Source organism: Lactuca sativa, chromosome 8 (assembly GCF_002870075.4).
Source record: "Lactuca sativa cultivar Salinas chromosome 8, Lsat_Salinas_v11, whole genome shotgun sequence".
Taxonomy (NCBI): Eukaryota; Viridiplantae; Streptophyta; class Magnoliopsida; order Asterales; family Asteraceae; genus Lactuca; species Lactuca sativa.
This window is the reverse complement of record NC_056630.2, coordinates 4,345,001-4,358,821: the sequence shown is the minus strand read 5'-3', so window position 1 is coordinate 4,358,821 and position 13,821 is coordinate 4,345,001.

Genomic DNA, 13,821 nt, shown 5'->3' with positions numbered 1-13,821 from the left:
GGCAGAGTGCCACCACTGCCACAAGATAGGACATTGGAAGAGAAGCTGCCCAGAGTACCTGCAAGCCATCAAGGAAGGAAAGATCAAGCCGTCTTTCGCAGGTATATACACAATCAAATCTAACGATTCATCTCATGCTATTTCTTGGGTTCTTGATACCGGTTGTGGTTACCACATTTGTTCTAATGTGCAGGGACTAAGAAGAAATAGGGATGAGGAGGCTGGAAGAATAAATCTAATCATGGGGAACAGAAAATCGTCACCTGTGACCAAGATTGGAGTGTATTCTTTAGTGCTTAGGAATGGTTTAAGTTTAGATTTGAACAATTGTTGCTATTCGCCGAAAATGGCTAGAAACATCATTTCATTTCATGGTTTGTTTAGACAAGGTTTTAGATTTTATTTTAATAATGAGAATGGTTCTATTTTGGCTTATCTAAATGGTGTCTTTTATTTTGAAGCAATACCGTGTCATGGAATTTATGAAACTGTTATGATTGTTGATAACTTAGGAAATGATGTTTTGAACATAGATTCTTCCAATAGTATGGATAGAGCATCCTTGTGGCATTGTCGCCTTGGACATGTCAACAAGAAACAACCCAACTCCAAAAGGATGGAGTGTTGGAGTCATTCGACCTTAGGGAAGATGACACATGTGAATCTTGTTTACTTGGAAAGATGACCAAGTCACCCTTCACAATTACGTGTGAAAGGGGCGAGGGTCTATTGGACCTAATACATACCGATGTATGTGGACCGTTTAGATCAACCACGAAGGATGGGAACCGCTTCTACGTGACTTTTACCGATGACTATAGTAGATATGGGTCTATCTATTTAATCAAGCAAAAGTCAGAAACTTTTGAAAAGTTCAAAGAGTTCAAGAATGAAATGGAGAATCAATTGGGCAGGAAAATCAAGATGCTTCGATCCGATCGAGGAGGAGAGTACCTAAGTCTTGAATTCCATGATTATCTCAAGGAGTGTGGAATAGTTTCACAATTGACGCCACCTAGGACACCACAATTGAATGGTGTGGCAGAAAGGCGTAATCGAACCTTGTTGGACATGATTCGCTCTATGATGAGTCGTGCTTCACTACCAATCTCTTTTTGGGGGTATGCCTTAGAGACTGCCGCCCATATCCTTAACCGAGTCCCTACTAAGAAGGTTGCCAAAACACCTCACGAGATATGGACAGGGAAAGCTCCCTCGTTGGCACATATCAAGGTTTGGGGTTGCGAGGCTTTCTTAAGACGAGATACTCACGACAAGCTCGAAACTCGTAGTGAGCGATGTATTTTCATCGGCTACCCGCAAAAATCCTTTGGATATCTCTTCTATAGACCGAAGGACAATGTTGTCTTCGTTGCGAGGAGAGGAGTTTTCCGAGAGCGAGAACTCATAGGCCAAGGACACAGTGGGAGGCAAATCGAGCTTGAAGAGATTTAAGAGTCGATAGATGAAGGAACCTCTACCGCTGGCACTCAACCCGAGGAGGAAACTCCGGTTGAACCGATTGACGATTCCTTACCTCTTAGACGTTCCGAAAGAGTTAGAGTTCAACCCCAGTTTTATGGTTTTCATATTACTACCGAAGGGGACACATATATTAGTGATGGTACACTAATAAACCTTGATGAACCTAATAGCAATAAGGAAGCCATGGCAGGCCCAGAGTCTGCAAAAATGGAAAGAGGCAATGGATAGCGAGATCCAATCCATGTATGATAACCAAGTTTGGAATTTGGTTGATAATGTACCCGGACGTAAGACCGTTGGGTGAAAATGGATCTTCAAGAAGAAGACCGACGTGGGTGGAAACGTACACACATATAAAGCGCGATTGGTCGCGAAGGGCTTTACTCAACCTCCTGGAGTTGACTATGACGAGACCTTCTCACCAGTTGTGAAGATAAAATCTATTAGAGTGATGCTACCGATTGCCGCATTTCATGATTATGAGATTTGGCAAATGGATGTCAAGACCGCTTTCCTTAACGGAAAGTTGGCTGAGGATGTTTACATGGCTCAGCCAAACGGGTTTGTGGATCTGAGGCATCCGAATAAAGTGTGTAAGCTTGAGAAGTCCATTTATGGACTTACGCAAGCATCTCGCAGATGGAATCTTTGCTTCTATGAGAAAGTCAAAGAGTTTGGATTTGTACGAAGCGAAGATGAATCATGTGTATATGTCAAAGCCAGTGGGAGTATAGTTAGCTTTCTCATTCTATATGTCGATGACATATTACTCATAGGAAACGACATCCCGACTCTGCAAGAAGTTAAGTCCTGGCTCGGGAAGTGCTTCGCTATGAAGGACCTCGGAGAGGCTTCCTATATTTTAGGAATAAGGATAGTAAGAGAGAGAAGTAAGAGACTAATAGGACTTAGTCAGAACACTTACTTAGAGAAGGTACTAAAATGTTTTAGTATGGAAAACTCAAAGAAGGGAGAATTACCGATATAAAATAATGCCAAGTTGAGTAAGACTCAAAGTCCGAGTACCGAAGCTGAAATAGCAGAAATGAGCCGAGTACCATACGCTTCTGCAGTTGGCTCAATCATGTATGCTATGACTTGTACTCGCCCTGATGTAGCCTTTGCTTTGAGCATGGTTAGTAGATATCAAGGGAACCCTGGCAGAGCCCATTGGATTGCGGTTAAGAATATCCTTAAGTACCTTCGGAGGACGAAGGAATGGTTCTTAGTTCTCGGAGGGAGTGATGACTTGAAGGTGCGAGGGTATAGTGACACCAGCTTTCAGACCGACAGGGACAACTACCGTTCACAGTCGGGCTGGGTCTTTACCCTGAATGGAGGAGAAGTGACTTGGAAAAGTTCCAAGCAGGAAACCGTAGCTGATTCAACGTGCGAATCAGAGTACATTGCAGCGAGCGAAGCGTCGAAGGAGGCAATATGGTTGAAGAACTTCATCGGAGATCTTGGAGTTGTACCTGCCATAAAGGAGCCCATGGAGATTTTATGTGATAATGAAGGAGCGGTTGCCTCGACCAAGGAACCAAGGGATCATGGTAGATCTCGACATATCGACAGAAAGTACCACTTTATTAGACATCGTGTAGAAGAAGGACAACTCGTAGTGAAGAGGATATCATCAGAAGATAACCCAGCAAATCCGCTTACGAAGGGACTAAGTAGGGTTAAGCATTTGCAGCATGCTAGGAGTATTGGGCTAAAGGATGATATTAGCATAGATTAGATAGTAGTAGAAACGTGTAATAGATAAATGTAATTAACATTTGATGATTAAATAAAGGAGTTTTATTTATAAGTAATGTTACTGTCTTATGTTAATTGTTTAACTATTGTTTCATTTTTGCATGTTTTGACTTCCAGAATAATTGAATTTATTAAGAATAATCGAATTATTTAAATCGTCCACAATCGTTCATATGTTGGAAGTAGATATGAATGAAAATTGTCGTGAATTGGTGCGTAGATTGTCTAAATGGTATTAGACATAGCAAATGATTGCTGCGACATTCATGAGTGCTTATGAACTAGTTTTGAGCATTGGAACAAACCCGCGCTTGCTGGAATCACCTTATGGAATATGATATATAAAAGGGTGATCGCAAGATGATAATATCATATAGTCTTAAAACCTAGATATATGGTTTGTTATTTGTTAATTGGTTGTACATTGATAATGCGAAAACGCATTGGTAACTCGATGTTATAAAACACATTGTTGTGTATAGTTGATTAATGAATAAGTAAATGCATATAAGTCGAAGTTTATTTGTAACTTTTATCCTAAGAAGGTAAAAGCGATATCTCGGCCGCTCGATGATTTGATTTGACTTATGTGTCGGGCCCGGTCAGAACTGAATTGATGTGTTCGATTAAGTTCTATGTCGAATAAATCGGAGATCGAGAAACCAAAATGCTAGACTAATTATTCCATAGAATTGTCAGCATGATATCTAACAGAGGACTGTACGATCCCTTATCTAAAGGACAAGATTGATTAGATCAGAGTTTGACAGCGTCTTTGAGAGCTACGATTGCAAATCGAATTGTACTTGTGCATATAGTTACTAGACTTATCCAAGTGGGAGACTGTTGGAATAGTGTCTAAGGCTGCAACTATATTAGGCAAGTATTTGACCCGATTGTGCATGGTCCTTTTGGGTTGCCTTCACCATAGCAACTTGACAGGATGATTTATTATGAGAGAATAAATGTTATTAATATATTATGAGAATAATATAAGAAATAATAATATTGTTATTTGATTAATATAAGTCATAGATTAATTAGTATTAATTTGGTGACTTAAAGAGATTAATTAAATAAGAGGGTATAAACTGTCAATTGTTTGATACTTACACTTTGGGCTGTAAATCCTTCTTGGATAGAGGTTGGACGAATTATAGGGCTTGGGATAGCCTCAAATTCGTCAAAGGCTTATCTTTGGAAAGGAATTGGATTGCTTTAAGGAAAGATTATTCGACTAGGGTTTAAGGGTGAAACCCTAGGAGCCTTACAAGTATAAATAGACCCCTAGGGCAAGGGAAACCGGCACCTCTGCTAAAGCAAAGAAACCCTGGCCGATTTCTAATCCCTCTCCTCTCTCTCAAATCATCCTCCTTGCTAGTTGGTGTTTGTAAGCCATTAGAGGAGTGACAGTTGTGACTGTAGAGCTCCAAGACAAGAAGATCAAACAAGAAATTCAAAGGTAAACTTCTAGATCTGATTTTGTATTGTTCTTATACCTAATTAGTCATTAGAAGTCTTGGATTCAAAGCATGTTTAATTAGAGAAACCTAGATCCAAACATTAGGGTTTGCATGTGCACATAGGAATGTTCATATGGCGAAAACCCATCATAAAGAACGTCAAAGTCGAGTTAGAACAAATAAGTTATGCTCGTTTGAAGTTTGATCGGTTTTGGGTTATGCTGAGTATGTTGGGCGTACAGAGGGGAGTACGTTGGGCGTACTGAGGCACCTTGAGTATGTTGGGCGTAAGCATTCAGTGCCCACACTCTATTTTCATGGTTTAAGCCCTATTTAAGCTCCTTAACTCCCCCAAACCCACTCCATTCTCATCCTCCACCCCTCCAACAGCCCTTACATGAAACCCTAACCCTAGTTGAGCCTTGTGTGCTAAAAGAAGGTGCTTTGAGTGCTTTGGAGTATGCATGGTGCGCCTTGGAGAAGAAGGAACTTCTTGGAGAAGTGTTGGTTGCATTGGAGCTTGTAGATCTGGACTTTGTTCACCTTGATCTATCATCTAGAGGTATAAAGTTTGAATCTTGATGATCCATTTGTTAGATCTAACTAGTTTTGGATGTTATGAGTTTTTGGTCATTTTAGTGCATAAATTTTAGATCTTGAAAGTTTGTGACCTTGTTATGGATAAATTTGGAAACTTTATCCATCTAAACATCATTTTGATTCAGATCTGAAAGTAGGAGAGTTATACTTAGTGTATTAAGTTGAAAAAGATGAACTTTTGGGTCCCTTTGAGACTTAAAGACTAGATATTGTTTGTTGGGACCATTCTAATCTCCCGACCAGCCCTTAGAATCCTTGAAACTCTCCTCGATTCGAGTATGGATCATGTGCTTCCAATAATACGGACCCAATAGTACATGTCACACATATCCATACTTTCCTCAAGAATCATATCAGGTCCTCTAATACCAACTCAAAAAATCCTCCTGATACCTACTCAACAGTTAAACAACCGCACTGAAATACTTCCTAGGTTCTCCTAGGATTTCCCCCCACCTCCCCTGCCATCAGCTGCTGAAGAGTATGGGAAGATAACGAAGCAAAAGATGACAAATATGGTGACATGTGATAAGATGCACCAAAATCCAATATCCACATGGATGAAGGAATACCTGATGTGTTGGATGAAGACATACTTGAATGAGACATGGAAGCTGACATGAAAATTGGATTGGCAGAAATGATCTATTTGAACTGCTCAACAATTTGCGAATCCAAGGTTGATGGTGGTGTAAAATTTGTTTCATTCTCAACTGTAGGTGTATCAACAACGTATTGTGGTGGCCTAAAATATGGAAATGAGGGGCATGATTATCTAGAAGACATATTCTGTTGTGAAGGATGAGACTGTGCAGGTGATCTCGTTTGCTGTTGTTGCTGATTTCCCTTGCTTGTCAGCAAATGACAATTTGCCTTCCAATGGTTCTTCTTACATAAAGCACACCCATCAAATGCAACTTTGGTATGATTTTGGTTTAAAGACTGAGGTCGTTGTGGAACGGGAAAGACAACAGGAGTGGCTGTCTTGGGGCCTTTGTTAGCATGGGACTTGATACGAGCTTCTTCAACAACCAACTCATGAACAACTGAATCAATAGTGGGAAGAGGTGTTCGTTGCAAGATTGATCTAAACAAGCCTTCAAAATCTGAACGTAATGCCATCAAGAACTGAACCAAACATTGCTCTTCCCTTCTATCAATATAAGGCTTAAAATCCATCAACACATCAAGTTCTGTAAGAGCAAACCGATCCCACAAATCCGACATAACTGCATAAAATTCTGAACACTGAGGTTTTTCTGTTGGAGGGCTCGAATATCAAACTCTAACTGATATGCTTTGCAAAGTTAGACTGAATATACAGCCTAGCCAAGTGATCCCAAACCTTCTTTATTGTGTCATACTTCTCCAACTGAGTTCCAATAGATTGGATAACAAAATTATTAATCCAAGTAATGATCTTGGAGTTATCAGTCTCCCATGAATCCAGTAAGGTTGCATAATTATCAACTTTCTCATCTGTTGGTTTCTTCCTGTCACCTGTAACAATCCCCCACATAGTCTTGCCTCATAAAAAATTCTTCGTAACATAAGTCCAATATGCATAGCTCTTTCCATAGAGTTGGATACTAATGGACTGAGGAGAATAATTTATCGTGGCCATATTTCTAATATCAGTCAAACGATAATAACCAAAACACAACAAATATGAATAGCAATAACAACAGTCAAGATCTCAAAATCAACAAAACTAACAGATGAAACAAAACCCTCAAAGTCGTTGAAACGAACAAATCAAATTAAACTGAATACGAAAACGAGCAAGAAAACCATTCCCAAAATTGCAAACAATACGTGAATAGTGCTGATGAATAATACCTTCAATGAATAGTGCTGGTGAATAGTAACTTCGATGAATAATTTTGTGCCTGCTACAACTCGCCCCAAAAAACGAAAGTACAGATGATCAATCGAGCTCTGATACCATGTAAACTAACAAGTGAAAGACATATAATGGTTAGGGTTTCATATTATTATTAAATAGAAGTACAAATACAATGAAAGGAAAAACATAATATATATATATATATATATATATATATATATATATATATATATATATATGTTGGGTTTTAGCCATAAGAACTTTCCTATGTGCGCATGCAAAACCCTAATGCTTGGATCTAGGCTTTCTAATAAACATGCATTGAATCCAAGTCTTCTAATGACTAATTAGGTTAAATAACAACATTGAAACAGATCTAGAATCATACCTTTGAGTTCCTTGTTGATCTTGAGGTCTTGGAGCTTCTAGAGTCACAAGTGTCACTCCTCTAATGGCTTACAAACACCAATAGCAATAAGAATGATTTAGGAGAGAGGAGAGGGGAGGAATTCGACCAGAGGTTCCTTGCTTTTGGAGATGTGTCGAATTCCCTATGCCATAGGGTCTATTTATACTTGTAGACTCCTTAAGGTTTACAACCTAAACCCTAATTGGATAATCTTCTCTTAAGGCTATCCAAATCCATTCCATAGATAAGTATATGGACGATTTAAGCTATCCTAAACCTCTTAGAATTCGTCCATACCATATCCTAATGGATTTACAGTCTAAAGCTTAACTATCAAACAATTGACAGTTTATACCCCTTTATTTAATTAATCTCTTTAAGTCACCAAATTAATTCTAATTAATTCTATGACTTATATTAATCAAATAACAATATATTATTCATTATATTATTCACATAATATATTAATAATATTTACTCTCTCTTAATAAATCATCCTATCAAGTTGCTATGGTGAAGGCAACCCAAAAGGACCATGCACAACCGGATCAAATACTTGCCTAATATAGTTGCAGCCTTAGACACTATTCCAACAGTCTCCCACTTGGATAAGTCTAGTAACTATACAAGTATAATTCGGTTTGCAATCATAGCTCTCAAAGACGCTGTCAACTCTGATCTAATCAATCTTGTCCTTTAGATAAGGGAACGTACAGTCCTCTGTTAGATATCATGCTGACAATCCTATGGAATGGTTAGTCAAGCATTTAGGTTTCTCGATCTCTGATTTATTTGACATAGAACTTAATCGAACACATCAATTCAGTTCTGACCGGGCCCGGCACATAAGTCAAATCAAATCATCGAGCGGCCGAGATATCGCTTTTACCTTCTTAGATAAAAGTTACAGATAAACTTCGACTTATATGCATTTACTTATTCATTAACCAACTATACACAACAATACGTTTTATAACACCAAGTTACTGATGCGTTTTCGTATTATCAATGTACAATCAATTAACAAATAATAAACCATATATCTAGGTTTTAAGACTATATGATATTATCGTCTTGCGATCACCTTTTATATCGTATTCCACAAGGTGATTCCAGCAAGCGTGGGTTTATTCCAATGCTCAAAACTAGTTCATAAGCACTCATGAACGTTGCAACAATCCTTTGCTATGTCTAACACCATTTAGACACTCTACAAACCAATTCATGACAATCTTCTTTCATATCTACTCCCAACATATGAACGATTGTGGACCATTTGAATAATTCGATTATTCCTAATAAACTCAATTATTCTGGAAGTCAAAACATGCAAAGTGAAACAATAGCTAAACAATTAACATAAGATAGTATCATTACTCATAAATAAAACTCCTTCATTTAATCATCAAATGTCAATTTACATTTATCTATTACACGTTTCTAATACTATCTAATCTATGCTGATATCATCCTTCAGCCCAATACTCCTAGCATGCTGTAAGTGCTTAACCCTACTCAGTCCCTTCGTAAGCGGATCTGCTGGGTTATCTTCTGATGATATCCTCTTCACTACGAGTTGTCCTTCTTCTACACGATGTCTGATGAAGTGATATTTTCTGTCGATATGTCTTGATCTACCATGATCCCTCGGTTCCTTGGTTAAGGCAACCGCACCTTCGTTATCACAGAAAATATCCATGGGCTCCTTTATGGCAGGTACGACTCCAAGATCACCGATGAAGTTCTTTAGCCATATTGCCTCCTTCGACGCTTCGCTCACTGCAATGTACTCTGATTCGCACGTTGAATCAGCTACGGTCTCTTGCTTGGAACTCTTCCAGGTCACTGCTCCTCCATTTAGGGTAAAGACCCAGCCCGACTGCGAACGGTAGTTGTCCCTGTCGGTCTGAAAACTGGCGTCACTATACCCTCGCACCTTCAAGTCATCACTCCCTCCGAGGACTAAGAACCATTCCTTTGTCCTCCGAAGGTACTTAAGGATATTCTTCACCGCAATCCAATGTGCTTTGCCAGGATTCCCTTGATATCTGCTAACCATGCTCAAAGCGAAGGCTACATCAGGGCGAGTACAAGTCATAGCGTACATGATTGAGCCAACTGCGGAAGCGTATGGTACTCGGCTCATTTCTGCTATCTCAGCTTCGGTACTCGGACTTTGAGTCTTACTCAATTTGGCATTACTTTGTATTGGTAATTCTCCCTTCTTTGAGTTTTCCATACTAAAACGTTTTAGTACCTTCTCCAAGTAAGTGTTCTGACTAAGTCCAATTAGTCTCTTACTTCTTTCTCTCACTATCCTTATTCCCAAAATGTAAGAAGCTTCTCCGAGGTCCTTCATAGCGAAGCACTTCCCGAGCCAGGACTTAACTTCCTGCAGAGTCGGGATGTCGTTTCCTATGAGCAATATGTCATCGACATATAGGACGAGAAAGCTTACTATACTCCCACTGGCTTTGACATATACACAAGACTCGTCTTCGCTTCGTACAAATCCAAACTCTTTGACTTTCTCATCGAAGCAAAGATTCCATCTGCGAGACGCTTGCTTAAGTCCATAAATGGACTTCTCAAGCTTACACACTCTATTCGGATGCTTCGGATCCACAAACCCCTCGGGCTGAGCCATGTAAACATCCTCAGCCAACTTCCCATTAAGAAAAGCGGTCTTGACATCCATTTGCGAAATCTCATAATCATGAAATGCGGCAATAGCTAGCATCACTCTAATAGATTTAATCTTCGCAATTGGTGAGAAGGTCTCATCATAGTCAACTCCAGGAGTTTGAGTAAAGCCCTTCGCAACCTATCGCGCTTTATATGTGTGTACGTTTCCATCCACGTCGGTCTTCTTCTTGAAGATCCATTTGCACCCAACGGTCTTACGTCCGGGCACATAATCAACCAAATTCCAAACTTGGTTATCATACATGGATTGGATCTCGCTATCCATTGCCTTTTTCCATTTTGCAGACTCCGGGCCTGCCATGGCTTCCTTATAGCTATTAGGTTCATCAAGGTTTACTAGTGTACCATCACTAATATACGTGTCCCCTTCGGTAGTAATATGAAAACCATAAAATTGGGGTAGAACTCTAACTCTATCGGAACGTCTAAGAGGTAAGGATTCGTCAATCGGTTCAACCGGAGTTTCCTCCTCGGGTTGAGTGCCAGCGGTAGAGGTTCCTTCATCTATCGACTCTTGAATCTCTTCAAGCTCGATTTGCCTCCCACTGTCTCCTTGGCTTATGAGTTCTCGCTCTCGGAAAACTCCTCTCCTTGCAACGAAGACAACATTGTCCTTCGGTCTATAGAAGAGATATCCAAAGGATGTCTGCGGGTAGTCGATGAAAATACATCGCTCACTTCGAGGTTCAAGCTTGTCGTGAGTATCTCGTCTTACGAAAGCCTCGCAACCCCAAACCTTGATATGTGCCAACGAGGGAGCTTTCCCTGTCCACATCTCGTGAGGTGTTTTGGCAACCTTCTTAGTAGGGACTCGGTTAAGGATATCGGCGGCAGTCTCTAAGGCATACCCCCAAAAAGAGATTGGTAGCGAAGCACGACTCATCATAGAGCGAACCATATCCAATAAGGTTCGATTACGCCTTTCTGCCACACCATTCAACTGCGGTGTCCTAGGAGGCGTCAATTGTGAAACTATTCCACACTCCTTGAGATAATCGTGGAATTCAAGACTTAGGTACTCTCCTCCTCGATCGGATCGAAGCATCTTGATTTTCCTGCCCAATTGATTCTCCACTTCATTCTTGAACTCTTTGAACTTTTCAAAGGTGTCTGACTTTTGCTTGATTAAGTAGATATACCCATATCTACTATAGTCATCGGTAAAAGTCACATAGAAGCGGTTCCCATCCTTCGTGGTTGATCTAAACGGTCCACACACATCGGTATGTATTAGGTCCAATAGACCCTCGCCCCTTTCACATGTATTCGTGAAGGGCGACTTAGTCATCTTTCCAAGCAAACAAGACTCGCATGTGTCATCTTCCCTAAGGTCGAATGAGTCCAACACTCCATCCTTTTGGAGTTGGGCTATGCGTTTCTTGTTGACATGTCCAAGACGACAATGCCACAAGGATGCTTTATCCATACTAGTGGAAGAATCAATATTCAAAACATCATTTCCTAAGTTATCAACAATCATAACGGTTTCATATATTCCATTACATGGTATAGCTTCAAAGTAAAAGACACCATTTAGATAAGCCAAAATAGAACCATTCTCATTATTAAAAGAAAATCTAAATCCTTGTCTATATAAACCATGAAATGAAATGATGTTTCTTGCCATTTCTGGCGAATAGCAACAATTGTTCAAATCTAAAACTAAACTATTCCTAAGCACTAAGGAATACACTCCAATCTTGGTCACAGGCGACGATCTTCTGTTCCCCATGATTAGATTGATCCTTCCTTGCTCCACATCCCTACTTCTTCTTAGTCCCTGCACATTAGAACAAATGTGATAACCACAACCGGTATCAAGAACCCAAGAAATAGCATGATTAGAATCGTTAGATTTGATTGTATATATACCTGCGAAAGATGGCTTGATCTTTCCTTCTTTGATTGCTTGCAGGTAATCCGGGCAGCTTCTCTTCCAATGTCCTATCTTGTGGCAGTGGTGGCACTCTGCCTCCTTCGGGTTAGAGCAGGGCTTGGCGGGATCAACTTTGGTCCCACTAGAAGAGGCACCATCTCGGGCTTTCACCTTGCGATAGTTCTTCGATGAAGCTTTCCTCTTCTTTCCCTTCCCTTGTCCAATAGCCAAGACAGGAGCAGCGGGCGGATTGGGAGTGGGTGCAACAGACTTGTCCTTGAAGTTGCTCTCAGCAACCCTCAAGAGACCTTGGAGCTTGCTTAGGGTGACCTCTTCTTTGTTCATGTGGTAGGTCATCCTAAATTGGTTGTACATCGGAGGCAAAGAGTGAAGCACCATGTCGATCGCCAAGTCTTCACCGAAGTCAACATTTAACTTGCGGAGGCGGTCAACATACCTTTGCATCTTTTGCAAGTGCACGGTAAGAGATTCTCCATGACCCATCTTTGCGGAAATCATGTTAGTGAAAATCTCGTACCTCTCTTGTCTCGCGTTTTGGTGGTACCTCTCCAATAAGTCTTGATGCATCTCGTACGGGTACATGTCCTCGTAGGACTTTTGGAATTCGGAGTTCATGGTGGCGATCATGATGCAATGTACCTTCGTTGCATCTCGCTCATGAGTTTCAAAGGCGGTGATTTCGGCGGGAGTAGCAATTTTGGGGTTGATTTTTCGAGCTTCTCATCGAGGACATACTCCTTATCCTCATAGCGAGCAATGGTGCGAATGTATCTTATCCATTCGCTAAAGTTCGTTCCATCGAAGGTGACCTTTTGGCAAAGGCTCATCAACGTGAAAGAACTAGCAGCAGCGTTGTTTGCGTTTGACATCTACTATTAGAAAAGGACAAAGATAGATTAGAATAAGAATCCCTAATTATCACCCAATAAGAAAATTAGGGCTAGGATCCAACAATAACATCTACATACTAGAAAAGGGATGCCGTAATCTAACATGCAAATAAATTGAAGGTAAGTGAATGACGATTCACTAATTCTCCATCATAAAAACTTACACTATTAGTCCTAAGTGTTTTTGAGAATTCCTAGGTTCGGATGAGATTCATTGAAACTATTCAATGGCATGTTTAAATCTCGATATGCCCCTCTCGTTTGTGACTGGGATGCCGAGGATCACAAAGCGGGTGTGAATTACCATGCAAATTCACATGGTGCCTTCATTGTAACAATCACCTATTCGATGTGCCGGTAAACCACACACGCTCCATCGAACTATGATAAACAATGAATCACCCTTTGCTACCTTCGCTTAGAACCAATTAGTGTGCCGGTAAACCACACACGCTCCACTAACATCTTAGCAAGGTGCAAAGTGTAATTTCATGGGATTGCATCAATTCACTTTTCCTAAAGTAACTAGGATTGGGAAATTTTAAAAAATATATATGTAGTTACTTTATATTTCTTATTATACTTTTAATGAGAGAATGAGGTTGCCCTATCCTACCCGTTCGGCTAACGACCCTCCACCAATCAAGCAAGCGGTGGGTGTGAGTGTACACCCATTAAGTGCCATTTTATAGGACGCAACCTTATACCCACCTTATAGATCGGCTTCGTGAATGAGGCCTACTAACGGTAAGACTAGCATTCAG